A 20,908-nucleotide genomic window follows, 5' to 3' on the forward strand; every position below is an offset into this window, starting at 1 on the left:
TTAAATTGGTACACTCGACCAACCTGTAGATTTCTATGGGTTGAACAAAGCCTGCAAAAATGGTAACTTATCTTTCATCAAGTTTTTTACAAACTGTAGGTTTTCGGCTAAAATGAATAATCTGAAAGTGTCGAGTTTGTACATTCTATGCAGTTCTTGCTCAGCAATTGAACTGGAAATATTGTGCTTTAACATGGAACGCCATCACTCACCATTGGCTGAGATGAATAGAGCTGTAGGGCTTCTTCAAGGTGGCATGTGACAAAATGATGTAGCTCTTCATTTAGGGGTCTCCCAAAGTGTTATCAGTCGATTGTGGCGGCGTTTCCGTGAAACTGGCAGTCCAGCCGAACAACATCCAGGGCGAGGACGCGCTACAACTGCAGTTCAAGACCGATTTTTGGTCTTAACCGCAAGAAGACAACCGACAATCACAGCACCTGAGTTGGTTAACGTGTTGCAGCAGACGCACTATTGGTCGTAATACTGTCAGAAATCGACTGCATGAAGCAGATCTCCACAACAGAAGACCACTTAGATGTCCACCTTTGTCGAGAGGCAATCGCGGTAGAAGATTAGAGTGGTGTCAAGAACATCAAAACTGGGATGCAAATGATTGGGCCCCAGTTTTGTTCACAGACGAATCCAGATATGGATTTCATCCAGATTCTCGTCGAGTAAGACTGCGGAGACGACCTGGAAATAATGAACGTTTGAGACACGTCCAGGAAGTCCACACATACAGAGGTGGTACAGTAATGCTATGGGGCGGAATCATGATCGGCAGCAGAACCGATCTCGTTTTTCCAAAACGCTTCCTCACAGCTCGACAGTACCTCGACACCATTCTTCTACCTATCTTCCGTCCGTTTGCTGGTGCTGTTGGTGAAAACTTCCACCTAATGCACGATAATGCTCGTCCAGATGTCGCGCGTCAAGTGACTGACTGGCTCACCAACGAAGGAGTTGATGTATTGCCATGGCCAGCACAATCACCGGACCCGAATCCTATCGAGCATGTGTGGGACATGCTTCAACGAAGAATTACTCCGCATATGGGGAACATTCACACAACGTTTCAATTCAGAGAGCTTTTAATCGCTGAATGGGCAAATGTACCTCAACAAGACATTGACAATCTCATTTTGTCGATGCACGATAGATGTAGGGCCGTAATAAACCAGCGTGGAGGCCATACTTTGTACTGATTCCAATTTTTTTTGTATTATGATTTTTTTTGGGGTGCCAAAGAAGAGCCATATTTTTTTTTGTTTTGCTTATATAATCGCACTCAGTATTTTTGACCATTTAATACATTTTGTTGTAAGTTACATTCGTTTAATAATCACTCGTCAACTTTTTTTTCCTAAAGCGATCTAAAAAAAAATTATTGGCATTTTTAGAAATATCCCTACACTTTTCCTGTGTATATATATATATATATATATATATATATATATATATATATATATATATATATATATATATATTATCTGCGAGCGCTTTCGACAACTGGTCGTACTGTCATCTTCTAGGCACTCCTTCTAGGAGTGCCTAGAACAGCTTGCGAACAGCATGAATAGCGATAACGGACCCATCCCGTTTACCCCGCTTTTTAATCTTCTGTTAGGAAGGAAATAATTACTAAGAACTTGCAGGTAGTTAATTACCAAGAAATTCCATATTGGACTTCAGGTATACAACCTCAGGTAACAAATTTTAGTATACGAGGACTAACCAGACTAGACTAGGTATCAGTTTTCTTCTCCTGAGGATGCTAACTTTGTTGGCGAAACGCGCGTCGAGTGCAAAAATATCAGTTTGGTTTTGGGGGAATTGATCTCGAAAAAAGTTATTCAAGATGACCTCTGTGGGACTTTCCTGGACTTCACGAACGAGACGTACATCAAACATAAATATGTTATTAGGGTTGTCATTATTTGTAGGCATGTTAACCACCTATTGAACTGTGATTTAAAAAAAATTAAATGATATCGAAGAATTGACCTGTTTCAGAAGTCTTAGAATATTGTTAATTCAGGGACACACTGTATTGCTATTCAGTATTATTAAAAAACACAGTTTGAACAATTAACTACATAGTATTTGAATAAATGCCAGAGAAGAGAAAAACTGTTTCCTATTTTAACTGAATTTACTTGAGTGCTGATTCATATGCACTAAATTTTATGTAAATATTGTGACAGGTCATTATTTTTTCAGCCGCAAAGGTTTCCCAGCAAGGTACTTCATATTAACATCTTGAACGGATACATTTCTTTACTATCATCAATCTTTCGAAAAACTAATTTTTCAACCCACATGATAATGAATATAGTCGAAAATACTTAAAATTCCGTAGTGTATAAAATATTTTCTTCTGAACACTTCAAACGACAACTGTTTTCCAGTTTTTTTAAGAAAATTATCCTTTTTGAAATTCAAAAATTCCAAGGATACATTTATTCCAGCAATGACACTGAACTGAGTTATGAAACAGTTTCAATTTGTTTGTCATATGATTTCTGGAACAATTTTTCGGAAGAAGTTTTTCCATGTTCAACAAGATCGAAGAAAATTGAACTTCAGTCTCTTGTCGATTCGTGCAGGATACAAAAAGTCCAAAATTCTTGTTTACGCTACATCTGTGGCATCTGTAAGTTCCAGCATTTATGTCATAAGCTTTCTCAGTCGCAATGGCTGTCAATGAATCGTTTCTTATTGCAGTCTTTAACCTTATTTCAGAATATAAACAGTAACAAATCACCGCAGTATCTTTATGATGAAGTTCGAATTCGTCAAAATGAACATGAAGTGAATATCCGACACAAAAATACAATAACTGCCCCCCCCCACCACAGCAAGGCACTGTTTGAGAGATCGTTCAGTTTTTCTATCTACACTCATTACAACAGCCAGTTACGAGCTTCAGGCTCGTAACTGGCTGTATGAAAAACAGATATCGTGCAACTAAAGTCTCGCATAAACTGCAAAAATTCAAGTTATTGTATATTGTAAAGGAGTTGAATGAAAGAGCAGGATTCGTCGTGTTGCACACGCTTGTCTCCTAAACTCCGCTTCGGGATTTCACCAAACCCATTGTATTTTCCTTTGTGTACATTTTTTTTACCTTGGTATTATTACTATTGTTATCATCTCTTATCAGCGCTAGCGTTGTTCAATCAACATCACAGGGTGAAATATACAGTGCGTTCATAGGTCCAAAGTCAGTGGGTCTATTAGACGTTCATAAAATGCCTAGTTGAATAAATTATATTAAAAATGACTTTTTTACAACATAATACTTTAAATTTTCACAACGAGGATGCGTGTAATACCTCATTTCAAGGGTTTTCAATCCTTCATTCAGCAATATGATGATTTTTTTATATTATCTATTTAAAAAATAAAATTCAACAATGCCTGGCATTGTGAATTCTAAGATCATGGTACGATGAATATTCAATAGCACCTTGGAACTAGTCAGAATATTTTCAAACGCATTCATAAGTGACAAGAATATTTTAATCAACTCAACAATTTATAGGCCGTTTTGAACTAAATCCATTTGAATAATCTTGACATCAAGTTTCTTGATAATATTTCCATAGAAAAGTCATATTGCCCAAAGCATATCGCTAGTCGACCAATTTAATTCCTTTTGTCGTTAACTCGACCTACTTAGATCCAATTCGGAGGATTTTTCGAACATAAACTGATGTCTGTAAATAATCGATCAAACCATTAAGGGTACGAACCTAATTGCTTCTGCCAATTTCTTATCACTTTCTTGAGGTTTTCTTGTAGTCCAGTTAATTTTGTTCAGATCTCCAACGTCTTGAGATTTCTTAAAACTTTTTCCAAATGAGGACAAAATCAATTCTAGCATTCGATAATTATCGGTCATACCTATTCAATAAATAAATATATAGGAGTATATTTTCAGGGGAGATTAGTTTTTAGGAAAAAAAAGTTTTGACTTTTGACAAAAAATGTAAGAAACTTTCTAAGGAGAGAGAAATAATGATAATATCTGTTCTTCCACATCCGAAATGAAAACGGTTCAGGCTGGAGTGCCACAGGGATCCATCCTGGGACCGATTCTCTTCATACTGTATATAAACAATATAGATAGAGAAATTTCATACCCCCTATTTCATGCCTATGCAGATGATATATCGTTACTTATATCTGATAAACGAACAGATGTCTTACTTAATAAATATGAAAATGTTATGACTCTGACTTCCAGATATCTCAAAATCAAGATCTAGTTTCAAATACCAAAAAAACTCAAGTAATTCTTTTTCATAATTACCATAACAAAGTCGAAACACTTGATCTGAATATCAATAACACAAACCTGCAAAGTACTCACACTGCAAAATTTCTAGGTATACATATCGATGAAAATTCAAATTGGAATGCCCATTGTGATCAGCTAGTATCCAAGTTAAGCTCAGTAACTTATATGTTCAGAAATTTGAGGGTTGTTCTCGATAAAGACCAACTAATGAAGGTTTATTATGCTCAGGTTGAATCCAGGTTGCGTTACGGTTTTTGCTTGTGGGGCAACTCAACAATGAGCAAGAATGTTTTTATTGCACAAAAAGCAATACTTCGATGTATATTTAATATTTCTCAGAGATTCCTGCAAATAATTTTTAAAATATATAAACTTTTAACTCTAGTGTGTATATATATTTTTGAGTTATGCGTCTATGTGTTTACGAACAAAACCGATTTCACCCCGAAAAGTGATATGATATGATATGATAAATTATTGGGACCTAAAATTTTCAATCAATTACCAAATATAATAAAAACCACCAAAAACCCAACGAAATTCAGAAATAGACTGAAGTCGTTTTTCTTCGACCATTGTTTCCCAAAACTTAATGAATATTTTAATCTTTTTGCCTCATAATTACTCATATTTTATCTGAATATTTGTATTTGTTTCACCTCGTATTTATTTATTTACTTGTTTTATGTTGAATATGTGTATATGCTTTGACAATTCCTATACGAAATGTAAATGTTCGTCATAATGAAGGAAATAAAGAAATCTAATCTAATCTACTGAGTTGAAAATACGCTCTTTTAATTGATTTTGATTCATATAACAGTTTACCCACAGCCAATATGTTAATCCGCTCATTGTCCCAATCAAAATTGAGAAGAAACGATTGAGAACCAGAAAAGACCACAAAAGTAAACATGATTTTAAATCATAGATAACAAGAAGATAACAAAAATAAACATGGAAAACGCATCAGACAGACAGACATATAAGAAGAAAGCTGTGACATAGGTACATCATTCTTCACTGATTCTCTTCATTTTTGAACTTCCTCGACAGATTTTATTATTATATTCTATTCATTATATAGAAAAATGAAAAGCGAAAAAAGTTTTTTCCATAAACTTTTTGTTCGCGAATATTTCATAGGCGATCAAACCACATACTTTAATAATCCTCAAGTGAAATCAATTTTCCAAAAATGAATATCATGACTTTCTTGATCTAAGTTCGCTTTGATCGTGTATAATGACCTCATTATTTCTCTCAGAACGGCAAATCTCCAAGTTTGTCATTCAAAGTTGAATGTGTTTACCCAAAGTTTGTTATTCCTTGTTTGCGTCTTCGACCGAATCGAAAAATAGTAGAACCGAAAACACGATGCTTTCAAAACTGTTATTTTACCAAACAACTGTGAAAGTCACTGTAAAAAGACGAACTGAGTTCCTTTCGAAATAAAAAAGAATCCGACTCGAGAAACATGTGATAACTAATGAAGACTGACGTACAAATAAACGACAGTGATTTTACATATAATAAAAAATGCCATGAGCGTTTTTATAATCTGAGTATGAAAACGCAATGGGTATGAAAGCGCTATGACTCTGCGAACGATTGAGAATGCTATAGCTTCCTCAAGCGTGTCCATACTCTTGAGTATGAAAACACTATGGATATGGAAACGCTTGAGGATGCTATAGCTTCCTCGAGCGTATCCATAATCTTGAGTATGAAAACGCTATGGGTATAAAAACGCTTGAGGATGCTATAGCTTTCTCAAGCGTGTCCATACTCTTGAGTATCAAAGCGCTATGAGTCTGCAAACCACTGAAGATGCTATAGCTTCCTCAAGCGTGTCCATACCCTTGAGTATGAAAGCGCTATGAGTCTGCAAACCACTGAGAATGCTATAGCTTTCTCAAGCGTGTCCATACTCTTGAGTATGGAAACGCTATGGGTATGAAAACACTATAGATATGGAAACGCTTGAGGATACTATAGCTTCCTCGAGCGTATCCATAATCTTGAGTATAAAAACGCTATGGGTATAAAAACGCTTGAGGATGTTATAGCTTTCTCAAGCGTGTCCATACTCTTGAGTAAGAAAGCGCTATGAGTCTGCAAACCACTGAAGATGCTATAGCTTTCTCAAGCGTGTCCATACTCTTGAGTATGAAAACGCTATAGGTATGAAAACACTATGGATATGGAAACGCTTGAGGATACTATAGCTTCCTCGAGCGTATCCATAATCTTGAGTATAAAAACGCTATGGGTATAAAAACGCTTGAGGATGCCATAGCTTTCTCAAGCGTGTCCATACTCTTGAGTATGAAAACGCTAACGCTGAGTATGAAAAAACTATGAGTATAAAAACGCTTGAGGATACTGTAGCTTCCTCAAGTGTTTTCATAATCTGAGTATAAAAACGCAACGAGTATGAAAACTCTATGGGTATGACAGCGATATGTGTATGAAAACGTTCAAGAATGTTATAGCGAGTTTATACGCTGAGTATGAAAACTCTTGAGTATGAGAACCCGTGAGGATGCTATAGCTTTCTCAAGCGTTTTAATAATCTTAGTATAAAAACGCTATGAGTATGAAAACGCTATGGATATGGGAACGCTATTATATGAACACGCTGTGAGTATGAAAGTACTATAAGTGTGAAACTTATTGATGATGCTATAGCTTCCTCAAGCATTCTGATATTCTGAGTATGAAAACTCTATGAATATAAAAACGCTGTGAGTATGAAAAAGCCTGAGGATGTTATAGCTTCCTCGAGCGTTTTTATACTCTGAGTATGAAAACGCTATGGGTATAAAAACTCTCGAGAATACTATAACTTCCTCAAGCATTTTCATTTTCAGAATATATTCATTATATTCGTACCCCGCCAGGAGTATGAAAATGCTACAAGTATCAAAACGCTTGAGGAAGCTATACCGCCCCGAGAGTTTCATTTTCTATGAGTAAAAAACACCATGAATATAAAAATACTATGAGTGAGAAATGATTGAGAAAGCTATAACTTTCTATTCCATACATGAGTATGAGTTCTCTATGAGTTTGATCATGAGTATGAGTACTCTAAGTATGAAAACACTTTGAGTATGAAAATGCCATGGTTAAGAAAACTCAATGAGTAAAAAACGCTATGAATATGAAAACGCTGTGAGTATGAAAGCGCTTGGGGAAGCTATAGCTCCCTCTCACATATATCATTGGTACTATATGAGTATGAAAACGTGATTGAAATGCAATATGTGTCATGTAGAGTCAAATTTAATCTATTTGTATCCAAATTTCTATGTTGCCATATAATTAACCACAGATAAAATATATATTATTTATGCTATACGACCTTTGTAATCACGAACCCATTTCCATAAGACCTTTCATGGCCAGTGTCTAAAAAATTATACGATGTTTTCGAAATTATTGGCCGTGGTCCGCAGGTTTTTATACCGCGGCAGATATGGTCACGATACAAGTGAGGAAGTGGAGAAATCAGGAAAGCTAACTTGGTTTCTGAATAATGAATACAACCAAACCAAAGTCTTTCTTCTGCTATGCATGCACACAAAAAGTGTCGTGCACCGTAACGTATTTCTACAGTAGCGGTTTGGAAACTGCTCTGGAACATCTTCCGAGCAGCCGACAAAACAAGTCTATTACTTCATCCAGTAAGTTTCGGAGAAATTCGTCGGAGGAAGTGAAACTTCGAATCGAATCGTTGAGGACATTTCGGGGACTGGCCGATTAAAGTTTCTCCAGGATCGCCAGACATTCTTTACCCGAATGAGTTCATCATTCTTGTTGATATATTTGGAGCTGGTGGAGCTTAGGTCGAGACGTTGGAGAAGATGTCGCATCAATTTATCTCAATTTATAAGCATGAAATGAAATTTATATCTAGTTGTTCTATGTAATTATTATGTAATATTCGATTGAACGACGTTCGAAACCCCTTCAATTACGTGAGACATTCAAACATGACTATTGTGCCGCCAATTCATGACGTAATAAGTACTACGATCGTAAAGTTGCCAGTTTCACAACTCAACGGAAATTTACGCAAATTGTTCATCAGTTTCAATCACTTGAATTAAACAGAAATTTGAGTAACCTATTTTTCACAAGCTTTGTCCACAAAATTCATTCTTAATGATAATAAAGTATGTTATTGTTTTTTTTATACCGAAGTATGCGCTGGTCAGGCTCTATCCCTCGAAGCTCCGATACGTTCGGGAGGGCGCGCCAGCATTATCAACTAACAACCACTCCCCACATCGTGGGGGTAAGTGATTATTGGGTCCGAGAATCATGTGCCTTGAGCAAGCGCAGTGAGCCAAGAATGACAGCCTTCTGCATCTGTCCGGCTAAGATTTCCGCCTTAGTGAGGCAAGCCGGTATGATTTTAAGATTCGAGAGTAGAGAGGGCATCATTTCACCAAGGACTCCAATAATTAGAACAACCATCTTGACAGAGTAGTCTGTATACGGTCTGCGGAGTTTGAAGAGGAAATCTCATTATTTTATCCGTTTCTCCTCCTCTTTTCGGACGATATTCGTCTCGCCAGGAGCTGAAAACTCCACGACAAATATCGTTTTGCTCTGGAGGTCGAGAAGGTCTACATCAGGCTTATTAGCCTGTATGAGCCTGAGGGTGGGGAACGGATCGTTCCCCACAACGGATTCAATATCCCCCAGAGCGTAGGGCAACAGCGGTGTCTCGTCAATATCGTAAGAGTGCCGTAGATGGTAATATAGCACTCTTAGGGCCGCATTATGTCGATGGATATAGGCCGAGACCGCATATGCTGGACATGCTGATAACAAGTGCATTACGGTCTCGAACGCCTCGCGGCAGGTCGTACACCTTGTGTCAGGAATCTCTATACCCATCACGCGACTGCGGTAGAATAAGGTGGTGAAGACAACATCCTGGCAAGCCATGATGAACCCTTCAGTTTCCGACTTCAGCCCACTCGACCTGAGGAAAGCAAAAGTCGGGCGCTTTGATGAGCCAAAATTATACCGAGTTCATCAGCTGCTCGGGCAGCTATACCGAGTTCATCAGCTGCTCGGGCAGCTGATGAACTCGGTATAGAAATGTTCCAATTACTTCTCTTTCGTGGTCACTGACCATGCAGAGAAGGGGATCCGAACTATTGGTGACTTTACATACTATATCCAGTACCATTCTGTCATGTAAACACCTCAAACTCAAAAGTCAACGGCCTATTTTCTTATCTCCTAAAGACTCCAACTTGGTTAGTGAAAAGCACTTCGAGAAAAGTACGTTACAGTTCTGGAGTTTAGTAAAAGTAGTTGTTTTTAGATTCATTCTACACCAGTGATTCCAGTTTCACCTGATATTTGACAACACCATTAACAACACTGAGATCATAAAACTTTCCCAATCTCTATTGCATGCCTTTGTGAACTTTGTTTCATCTGTTCAAAGTAGAATATTTAGAGTCATAACCTTCGTCCTCGCAATCAATGCATATGCCACTGATGTTGCAGACAGACGAAACATATGGTACATTCGACCACGGCCTACCACTTCTCTTCAACGGTAATAATACATGACAACTTGAACAAGTGTTCATAAACAGTACTCACCTATGAATCAAATAAATGGAGAAGATAGATATTCATAGTTATTGATGGAGTTAAAGCGAATTACAAAGCAGAGAACGTATTGTGAAATGACATTCACACATCCCTGTCACCTGTCAATAATGTCATGTTCATATCAAGCGACGTTGCCAGGTTTACCAAAATTCTTCGGGAAGTTGGCGGAAGAGATATATTGATATGCCTCAGTTGCTCATTAGCAAGCACTGAAATTGTACCAAGCCGATACTTAATGGAAATCCCTATGAATACCCAGTACTGTTTATTGTATGATAATATAATAATGATAATATGCTTCATTATCATAAAAAATAATCTTGTAGGCAAAACTTGGGTAGTAGATACTTGAAAAAATGCAATACATACCAAATGAAATTAAAATAAAAATATAAAAGATATGTATACACAAAAGAGTAACAGTAAAGTTTATAAAAGAGTAGACATAAAAAGTAACAACTTAGGAGCTTCTTAATAAATAAAGATAAAAAAATATGAGTGAGTCAATTAAAAGCTATCGTTAAAATATTCATCCACAGTATAATAGGGTCTATCAGATAGAAATTGTTTGACTAACTTCCTGAAGTAGTAGTCATTTATATTGGCAGATTTTATGTCCATAGATTGTACATTTTTTCACCGTTGTAAAATATGGAGTCTGGTGATATTTTTAGTTGGCACAGTGAGGTTCAGAGTATGGCTGCTATTTCGGGTATTATAATGGGAAGAGGATGCAGCAAAATTTGATATATGCTCATTTATCAAACTCACAGATTCCAGTATAAATAATGTAGTTACCGTTAGAATATTATGTTTGTTGAAGAAGGTTCTACAGAAGTCTCTTGGTTTAAGGTTTCCTATATATCTTACTGTCTTTTTCTGTAAAATTAGTAGACTTTTGAATGGAGTTGGACTTCATGCTCCCCAAAACGGTATTCCATAGCGTAAGTGAGAATCTATGTACGCCATTTTTGCAATGCTGAACCCCAAATCTTTATAAATCAAACTAAACGCATAAAAGCCAGAGGAGACTTTTCTAGTGAGTTGTTTAACATGATCCACAAATTTGGTCAATGAACACTCCCAGAAATTTAGTGATATATATAGATTCCAGTGATCTGTCTTCAAAGTGATTGAGCATCTAAATGATATTAAATTTGTTTCAGTCAAGTTATAAGATAAAATGTTTGAATCACACCAATTTCTGACTTTTTTTAAGTCGGCAGAGATTATTTTGTGCAACTCACAAGTGTTTTTATTATTCGAAAGTATAGTAGTGTCATCTGCAAATGAGGTGAACTTCCCAGAAATATTGACCTTGGTGAGGTCATTAAAATATAATGAGAAAAGAATGAGACCTAACACAGAACCTTGTGGAACTCCAGAATTAATTTCACTATAATCGGTTCTACAAAAACCGCGACACGTGTTTCGCTATACCATAGCTTTCTCAAGCGTAAAATAATGTTACGAGGAATAGTGTTTATAATCCTTATACAGGGGTATACTGAATTCATAAGTTGCATTTAGATATTTCAAGTGACTCACAATACAGGGCACCAATTTATGCACTTACGAAAAATGTTTTTCGTAAATCAGTTTTTTCAATACGAATTTGTTTTATTCGATAATTTCAATGTCCATGAATTTTGCCAACACTATACCTAATCTGACTACGTTGAAACCTTCCTTGTTGAATTCATTTCGATATTTTGATTTTTCCGTATCAGTTGTGTATCACAAAACAGACTTTCGTTTCCCATTATAAGATTGCATTGCATAAAAATGCATCACGATGTAATGAAAAATACATCAGACACTCCAGTGTCACCGCGTGTCTTTTATTACTGGATACATAACGCTCATCTTTTATTCATTTACTCAGACAACTTTATTTGGGTAATAATTCATACATACTCGTATACGCTCTGCTCTAAGCAAGGATATCATTTCATATCTCTTGCGTTTCATGATTCCACCTTTTTCATCTTGTCCGGAAAATCCATGTCTCAACTTACCATTTGTGGTTCCAGTAATTTGGTTTGCGGAGTCTCCGTGTGTGGAAAATACCCCGTACGTGTTGTAATGTTCTAGTTTTGTTATATTATGTCCGGGACAATACGAGCAGTTTACATTTGTACGTATACTGGAATGATTTATATGCAAGATTATAGATATAAATTTTCGTTCACATGTTTTCAAATCTACGATTTCGTTAGTTCAGCTCTCAAAGGGATTTAAAGTTATGGTTCGGCGACTATGATGATTAGGTACGTACAATATTTTACGTAGAATATTGTAAGTTGTTTGGTAAATGTTCTCCCAAAAATGAACTGCATGTATTAGATTGAATTTTACAGAATCTAAAAAAAAGTGTACTCTTCACAAGTAGATTGCCATAACAAAAACCAGCAACCTGAATTTCAGACATTTTGAATTATGTTCAGTGGACTGTATCAAGTGGGCTCAAAGTTCGAAGGCTATCACACAGATGGCGCTACTAGAATTAAATTCATATGATTTTTAGTTAACCTCAACTTTCAAATGACACGTGTACACATTTTACAGCTGACTATTAGTTTGTGTAACAGAACATTTTGAGTGAAGCAACTTGCGTTAGCTTTAAGAAAATGGATAAAAAAAAATCCGTGTGTTGATAAATTATTGCTATCTGTCGGAAAATATACTGTTGAAGCCAAGGTTTGCCCCGACAAACAACATTCGAACTCCGCACCAGGAAAATCAACTGTTGAAAAGGGGTTTGCTAAGTTAAAACGGGGTAAAATGAGAACCAAGGAAGGTCAAACTGACCTTTCTCTTGAAGATGATCACTTGGTGATCGAAACACGTGTCGAGGTGTTGAAATAACGGTTTGTGTTGGAAAAAACATCAGTAATATTCAACACTACAAGCTGATAATATTTTGGTAAATTTCAATGCTGACAGTATTTTCACGAAGGTGCCTGTTGATAAAACTCTTTTAACTGTATGATCTGTATGATCACTTTCTGTATGAGCATTAATCACTTGAAAAAGCTAAACATGTTGTGATATATTTTTTCAATGAAGTTTGTGGAGATCAAATCGTTTAGGTGTAGTTTGTGAAATCTGTATGATCTAGTTCGGAACCATACTCAAGTCTACAACACTGAACAAAACAGTGTTAGCTCTATGTCATACCACTGCGTTTGGTAGTCTGGTTTCCATAGCAATCTCACGAAAATCAGATCACCAAACGCGGACTGCGATTCCAAGAATTGCATTTACCGGAAAGTCCGCATTGCCGAGCACAAGAAGAACACACAGCGAGGAGAAATCAACATAACATCAAGTAGTCCCAAGCTGAGATCATCCACAGAGAAGAACACTGGTTCAAGAGGAAATTCAAAGAAGATGCATCTGACAACGCATTCAGCCAAGCTAGCGTAGAGATGCGCAACATATGGAAACCCATAGTCAAGCGGAAAATTGCCAACTCCCGCCAAACGGTCAACTTCCACCAAACCGGTGAAGTGGAAAGAGAAAAAATGGGATAAGAAAAGGGCTCGAATGACCTTAAAATAGTCTCGAAGTAATAATCCAGTCATCACCCGAAGACGATTGTGGATGCTAACAATCGAAACGTCGAAAAGTAACTTGGTTTGATTTTTTTTCTAATTTTATTTTAATTATTGCTTATTTATCCTTTGAATGTTATATTTAATTTTACTCTGTAGTAATTTTTATTTGGTATTTCGTTTATTTTATTCATTGTATTGTATTTTCATTCAGGTTTTATTGCTCAATATATTGAATAGAACTGGCCGATACTTCATGAACATCCATATTAAAACAATAGTTTATTGTATGATTTTTCACTATAAAGGGTTTTCGTAAAAACCGACTAATACAACATACAATGTATAAGCCTTCGGGTGACTTACAAACTTGTTATATCGTCGATTTTAAGATATCAAATTTCAATAATGAAATACTCTACAGGAATATATAAACCAACCGGCAGTTCATAAACAAAATATGAGTTATGAGCTATAAATCATATTTCGTGGATAAACATATCTGCGAAATGTTGCGATTTCTTTGATATATTTGATTTCAATGTTGAATAACTGCCATATAGTAAAAAAATATATATATACTCAAGCCGTGAAAATTATAAATATTATCCATAGTGCTGTTCTGCTTTCTCTTCTACATAAATAGAAAAATCTGGACAAGAAATGTATCTACACATTATCGGATTGAGTTCCATATTAATTTCTTTCAGATTTACTTGAAGAGGATACAAATTGAGAGAAAACAAGTCTGCTCGGAAGAAAAGGAATTGATTCGCGTTTTGCATATCTCAATGCTCGTTCTTGTGCAATTCTCAAGATGATCTAGTTTCAAATTGTTACTTTGTTTTGTTCCTGGTAAATATTCAAAAACAAAAAACTTTCCAGCAACGTTCAAATTTTGAGATGAATTATTATTGAACTAGTTGTTGCCTGCGGCTTCCCCGCGTAGAATTTGGTTTGTCACATTAAGTTTCGTCACATACCATTTTAAACAAATAGTTACAATATTTTTCAATGACCCAAAACTTCCGGTATCCAACTTCCAAACTGACGAAATTCAATACAATTTGTGACCCCCATTTTTCCCCCTTGAGGGAGGAAATTCCTTATTGCCTTTCTTGATGCTTGATGCTGTACAAAGAACCTACCTGCATATATCAAGATTCTAGATTCTAGACTTCGGCTGTACGTTAATATAAGAGCAGGCAACAGCTGGTAGTTAATATTTTTACTTTCAAAATACAGGAAGTGAAAAAATATGCCAACAGCATTAAGTAATGAATAGCTTCAAGAATCGAATTATGACACTTATAGAGGAATTCGCAAAACTATCACAACCGTCAACGACGTCTGCTCTCACGCGTCTGCCCGCGTTCTCGGAGATCGCGCTTCATTGCTTAGACCGCACCTCTACTCCCGCGCATCGTCGCCCGTCATCTTACAGTAGTTGCGACGTGTAATTCAGAACTATTCAAGATAATCAATCTTTCGGTACATTATCTGCATGTAACTCCAACGGTATAGGCAGCGCACGCCAAGATAGTTCTCAGGGAGCAAGAGTTTTTTCGACTTGCCTAATACTTATCGTTATATTATGACCAAAATCACACAAAACCTTTGTAAATTGTAGCCTATATATGTTATTCTGATGTATAATCTGTATTTATGTAAAGTTTCATCTGAATCCGTTCAGTCGTTTAGGCGTGAAAGAGCAACAAACATACATACATCCTCACAAACTTCAACATTTCTATTAGTATTGATAGATAAAATAGATAGATTTTCACAATTTTCTTGAATTTTCAACATGGATACCAAAGAACAACACTGAAAGTTTTTGTGTGAATTTCAATAAACATTTCCTGAGCTTTGGTTGAGTGAAAATGATGTGTGCGTAGTGAAACCTTTTTTTTTTCTTATGCATATTCTTCATGATATCAATATGACGGTGTCCAGCATACTGAAAATTCCCGTCACATATTGTTCATACTTTCCATTTATTTAATGTCCCCCCCATGTTATTTTTTGAACGGGTCAACTCAAAAAATTGAAATTTGGGATAATGAAATCAATGCATGAATACTTTATTGTGAAGTAAAGTTGACAGATTAAACTTTCAAGATGGCGACTGAGCGCTATCTGGGAAAAAAATTAATAGAAATATGATCTTGTGATACATCATTTTGAAGCTCCTGACGAATTCTTCACAACCCTAGAATATGAAGTCAATATCTTCACCTACTACAAAATGGCGGAACATTCAATCATTTCCTGAAGACAAACACATTAATGTCGATATTTCTAGAAATATTTCTTTTTATCTGCCATATGGCAATTTCAACAACCCGATAAGGTTTGTAAAGTTGTTTTTTGTTTATAAAAAGGACAAAAATGTAGTATATCAGTATGACAATGAACATCATTGTTCTGTTAGAATATTCTCATCTAGTTTTCGGTTTTACCAGTAGAAAGGTACCACGACAACAATCTCCAAAATGGTCGATTGGAAGAAAAACTTGAAGCGATTTTTATCTACGGTGCGACGCATAACTATCACGAGACCGAAAGGATTTTCAAAGAACATTTTCCGAATCGTCTTGTTTGAGAGAACTTGTATGCAAATTCACAACTACCGGTAGTGTACATAACAAAAACCCCCAGGTCATCCGTTCCGGAAGAACAGCAAGTGCAAATGATTGGTGAGATGGTAATAAATCCTGAACAGTCTACTGTTTGTGAGGTGTCTCCTTTTACTGCGTGGAGACTTTTGAAGAGGAATACTTAGGTATCATCCATACAAAATTAAAATGGTACACCAATCAACTGAAGATGGCCTTGATCAAAGAACAGAATTCTGCGAAATCATGACGGAAACATTTGCAAGGCATCCTACGTATCTCCACAATATTTGTTTTAGTGAAGAATGTACATTTTTTTCAAACGGCAATGTTCACAGACTTAATTGCCCTTATTAAAGTGATTCCAACCGTCAAGTTTTTCGGGAAACACATACCCAATATCCAGAAAAAATTAACGTTTGTGCAGGAATAGAGTAGAATAGAATACAAATTTATTCTGTTAGCCAAAAAAGATTGGATAGAACGTGTCAAAAAATAGTACAATACAATCAAACACAAATAATAATAAGGGTAATAACTTAAGATATAAAAATAGTGCAACTACCTTTAATTGGAATTAAATATTGGAAACAGATTGCTGGTAGTTTAAAAATGCATCAATACTGTAGAAACAGTTTCTGCAGAGAAATAATTTTAATTGTCTTTTAAATTCTGAAGGACTTTTAATTGATTTAAAATCAGTCGGTATTTTATTATATAAGTCACCACCTGCATATAAAGGCGATTTTTTATAGAGAGGCAAATTAAATTTAGCAATGCGGAGGTTTGAATTATTTCGAGTGGAATAATTGTGAAATTCTGCATTTGTTTTCAAATTACTTTTGTTGATATGGATATAACTCAATAATTTATAAAGATATATTCCCACTACTGGTAATATATTGTTTTTATTAAATGAGTCCCCTACAAGTTTCTGTTGGCTTCAGTCTAAAAATTGTTCTTAAAATTCGTTTTTGTATCACAAACACTCTATGCACATCAACACTTTGGTCCCAGACAATTATGTTGCAGGCAATCTTAGAATGAAATATTGCGTAGTACACATTTATCAGATACTCCTTGTCTAAATCATATTTTAATGTATCAATGGCGAAACATGATGAACTCAATTGAGAACATAACTTATTTATATGTGGAGTCCAAGCAATGAGTTCATCTAGGGTGACTCCCAGAAATTTTGTTTCATTGCTTATTTTCAGCTCATGATTATTTTTGTGAATTTTGATATTTTTTGAATCGATTGAATTTGTTTTAGATTCAAATAACATACATACGGTTTTATCATAATTAATAATTAGCCTGTTTCTGAAACACCACGACTCAAATTCGTGTATGACAGCATATGAAGCATTAATTGCATCTAGTGTTTCCCTCTACATATAATGGACGTATCATCAGCATATAAGAAAACTTTTCCTCGAGATACAAAAATTTGTTAAATCGTTTATATAAAGAAGAAAGATCATGGGACCAAGAACACTACCTTGCGGTGTTCCTAGAAAGGTGTCCTTTTCTGAGGAACACACATTATTAACTTTCGCTATAATTTTCCTATCAAATAGATATGAAATTAACCAGTTTTGAATATTTCCTCGAATTCCAAGTTTTTCCAGCTTTACTTCCACAAAAGTGATGTTTAAAGTGTCAAATGCACATGTAAGATCAAAAAATATACCTATCGCAGAATCTTTACTATTTAATCCATCATAAATAAATAGTATCAGTTCAATTGTAGCAGTTTCGGTGGAGAATTTTTCTCTAAAACCGTGTTGAGAAGGGGTTAATATTGGAAAACCATATTGTAGGATCTCTATTTATTGATCGAAATTCAACAAGGGAACTCAATTCGAATATGCTGGAAACTACTGTTGACCCTCTCATTACTGAAATTGTCGAAGCGAATCCTGATGAATTCGATATGGATATTGTATTCCAACAAGATGGAGCACCACCACATTACTCCAGACAAGTAGGAAACTATTTGGATACTACTTTTCCCGATCAATGGATTGGTCGTCGAGGTCCTACAGAATGGCCAGCCCGCTCGCCAGATTTGACATCTTTGGACTTTTTTTGGGACTATTTGGAGCAAAAAGTGTACGAAACTGAACCTGCTTCAATATTGGATATACGGCAGAGAATAATGAATATTTGTAGATGTATAGACGATACCGTATCCGAAAATGTTAGGCGTGATATATCGGATAGGCTGTTCATATGTCAAGAAGTTCAAGACAACCATTTGGAGTATCTTCTGAACTGACCTCACGCTTATTACCTCATATCATGAAGTTAAATGACAATGTATTCAGGCAATTATTAAAAGTTTCGCCATTTTGTTTGAAGATTTTGATATTATATTTTAGGGTTGTAAAGCATTTGTCAGGAGCTTCAAAAAGATGTGTCACAAAACCCCCTTTTCCAGATGGCGTCCAGTCGCCATCTTGAAATTTTCATCTGTCAATTTTACTTCAAAATAAAGTATTCATGCATTAATTTCATTATCCCAAATTGAAAACAAGGCATACACTGCAGAGCCTTTTGGGAAGTCCAAAAAACAAAGTCGAGAATTCGGAAAAGCCTGGAATTTCCGAAATTGAATGTAAGGACTGCGATGCAAAATATTATGGACAGACAGAAAGATCTATAAAGTGAGATATAAGGAACACATAGCACACTTAAAATATGGAAGACCTGAAAAATCAGCAGTCGCCCATCATATTTTGCAACAAAACCATTCCATAGACTTCAGTTCTTTAAGATTAGTTAGACAAGTTAACAACAACAGGCAACTAGATGCCTATGAAAGTGTAGAAATAAGTGAACATAATAATATTATGAATAGCGATAACGGACCAATACCAAATAGCATACTATATAGCTTGTTGAAATAATATTGTTGGGTTTACTGATTACTACAAAAAGACACATTGTAAATATATTTAGATAGGCAATATTGTGAAACTAATTTTATATAGCTGAAAATTGTTCTATATATAGCTGTACCATTTAAACATACATAAGGACATATTGTAAAATAATAGAAAGGCCAATTGTAAAATTAATTTAGGGTGGTACACTTGTATGGGTGGTATTACTGATTACCTACCTGCATGATGTACCTGATTAGTATAAGTAGCTTTAGTTTTGAGTAGTTTTTTAGTTTTATCTTCCTCTTGGAGATGATCACTTGGTGATCGAAACACGTGTCGAGGTGTAAAAATAACGATTTGGTGTTGGGAAAACACTCCAGTAATATTTATTCATGCATTAATTGAATTATCCCAAATTTCAATTTTTTTAGTTGACTTGCTCAAAAAATTAAAGGGAGGGGACATGAAAGAAATGAACTGTAATTCAGGTTAGTTTGCGCCAAACATAGTTCGTGATGTGAAATTGTCATCATGATACTGTCCAAGATTTTCCAAATGAAAAACAGACTTTTTTTCGTATATCGGAAAAAATAACGCCTAGACCTGAGAACTTTCAGAAACGTGAGTATTTGTAATTTTTTTCTTTTCAAATTATAAAGTGGCAGTTGTTTTAACTGAAGTTCGATTATATTTTAGTTCCATGACTTTTGACTATACATAATTTCTCCCGCAATCATCACAAATTCCTGATCAGTTTTATAGCCAGACATGATATATATATTGAACTCGATATTGGTCACGAACATTAACCGTGTTATTGATTCAGCTGAGTTGGGTTACATAAAATTCATAATGAACACCATTAATAATTTAGGGTATTATAAACATTTTATATTTGATCTACGGGTAGATAACACGAACTATTTCTGTTCGGATGTTTCATAAAGTGAACGATAAAGTTTAATACGCATCTAAATAACACCATGAAATTATAAAAAATAGTAACTGTATTTTGAGAATATTTCAGAATAACTGATGTTGATTCAAAAAAAAAATCTGTCTGTTTAGAATCTGTTTTTCTATTACCCAGCTGTTGCCTTTCTACGAAAGACCACTCTCAGAAGTCTAAACTTGTGCGAGCTGAGGCTTAACGAGGTTTACCTTTTAACGTGTGATTCCTAACACGAGTTGAACGATAGCAAGTGAAAATATATTGTCCGGCCTGCGGCTTGAACCACCGATTCACACAGCGGTCGATTGAGTAAATGAAGCAAAGCACCCACCGGCTGCCGTCCTACCGTTAGTAGAATATATGGAAAAAAGACAGAAACTGACATCGTGTTTATTTTATTGGAAAGTTATAATGATATAATGATATTCATCCATCATTTTGAATATGAAGAGGAAATATAAAGAAATATTGAGTGTAAAGACTTCAAACGACAAAATATAATCAATTGTTCCGCGCAGATACCGATCCCCTGGAAATATCGGGATGAAAAGTAATCTGTGTTTCTTCTAAATGATATTATCGTGTGTATAATTCGGTGGATGAATATAAATAGCTCCAACTGATCGTGTTTTGACCTGCGACCCCTGCTGACTGTTTCTCTACACAGTATAAATGAAAATCTCAAAGTGAAGAAAATTATCTCCATTTAAAGAAATCTTGCTCTCCTATATTCATGAAGAAATATTTTTTCAAACTGAGAAACATATTCTCTCAAGTTGAATTTGAATCATTATTTCAAATGGACTGAATAAACGCTTCTTTTAAGTAAAAAAAAAATATTCCACCAAGATTGTGCATACATTTCAATAGTAATAATCACATTAGCTCAAGAGAAGTAAATATGCATTCTTTAGTCTGAGCAAAATTAATCTCGA

General features: G+C 35.4%; 1 protein-coding gene across 2 annotated transcripts in view; it reads left to right on the plus strand.

Annotated features, from left to right (window-relative positions):
* Window positions 1–20,908, plus strand: part of SPR (Sex peptide receptor) — a 187,397-nt gene that overhangs the window by 81,309 nt on the left and 85,180 nt on the right. The window contains exon 1 of one of the 2 annotated variants that reach the window (XM_074181914.1): window positions 11,907–12,222. The exons of the other annotated variant lie outside the window; for it this stretch is intronic. The gene's annotated coding sequence lies outside the window, so the exon portion shown is untranslated. Of the gene's footprint in view, window positions 1–11,906; window positions 12,223–20,908 lie in introns of those variants that run through there. 2 annotated transcript variants of the gene reach the window in all.

This window comes from Leptinotarsa decemlineata, unplaced genomic scaffold (assembly GCF_025532065.1).
Source record: "Leptinotarsa decemlineata unplaced genomic scaffold, Ldec_3_MD MMD2_tig00026328_RagTag_RagTag, whole genome shotgun sequence".
NCBI classification, from domain to species: Eukaryota; Metazoa; Arthropoda; class Insecta; order Coleoptera; family Chrysomelidae; genus Leptinotarsa; species Leptinotarsa decemlineata.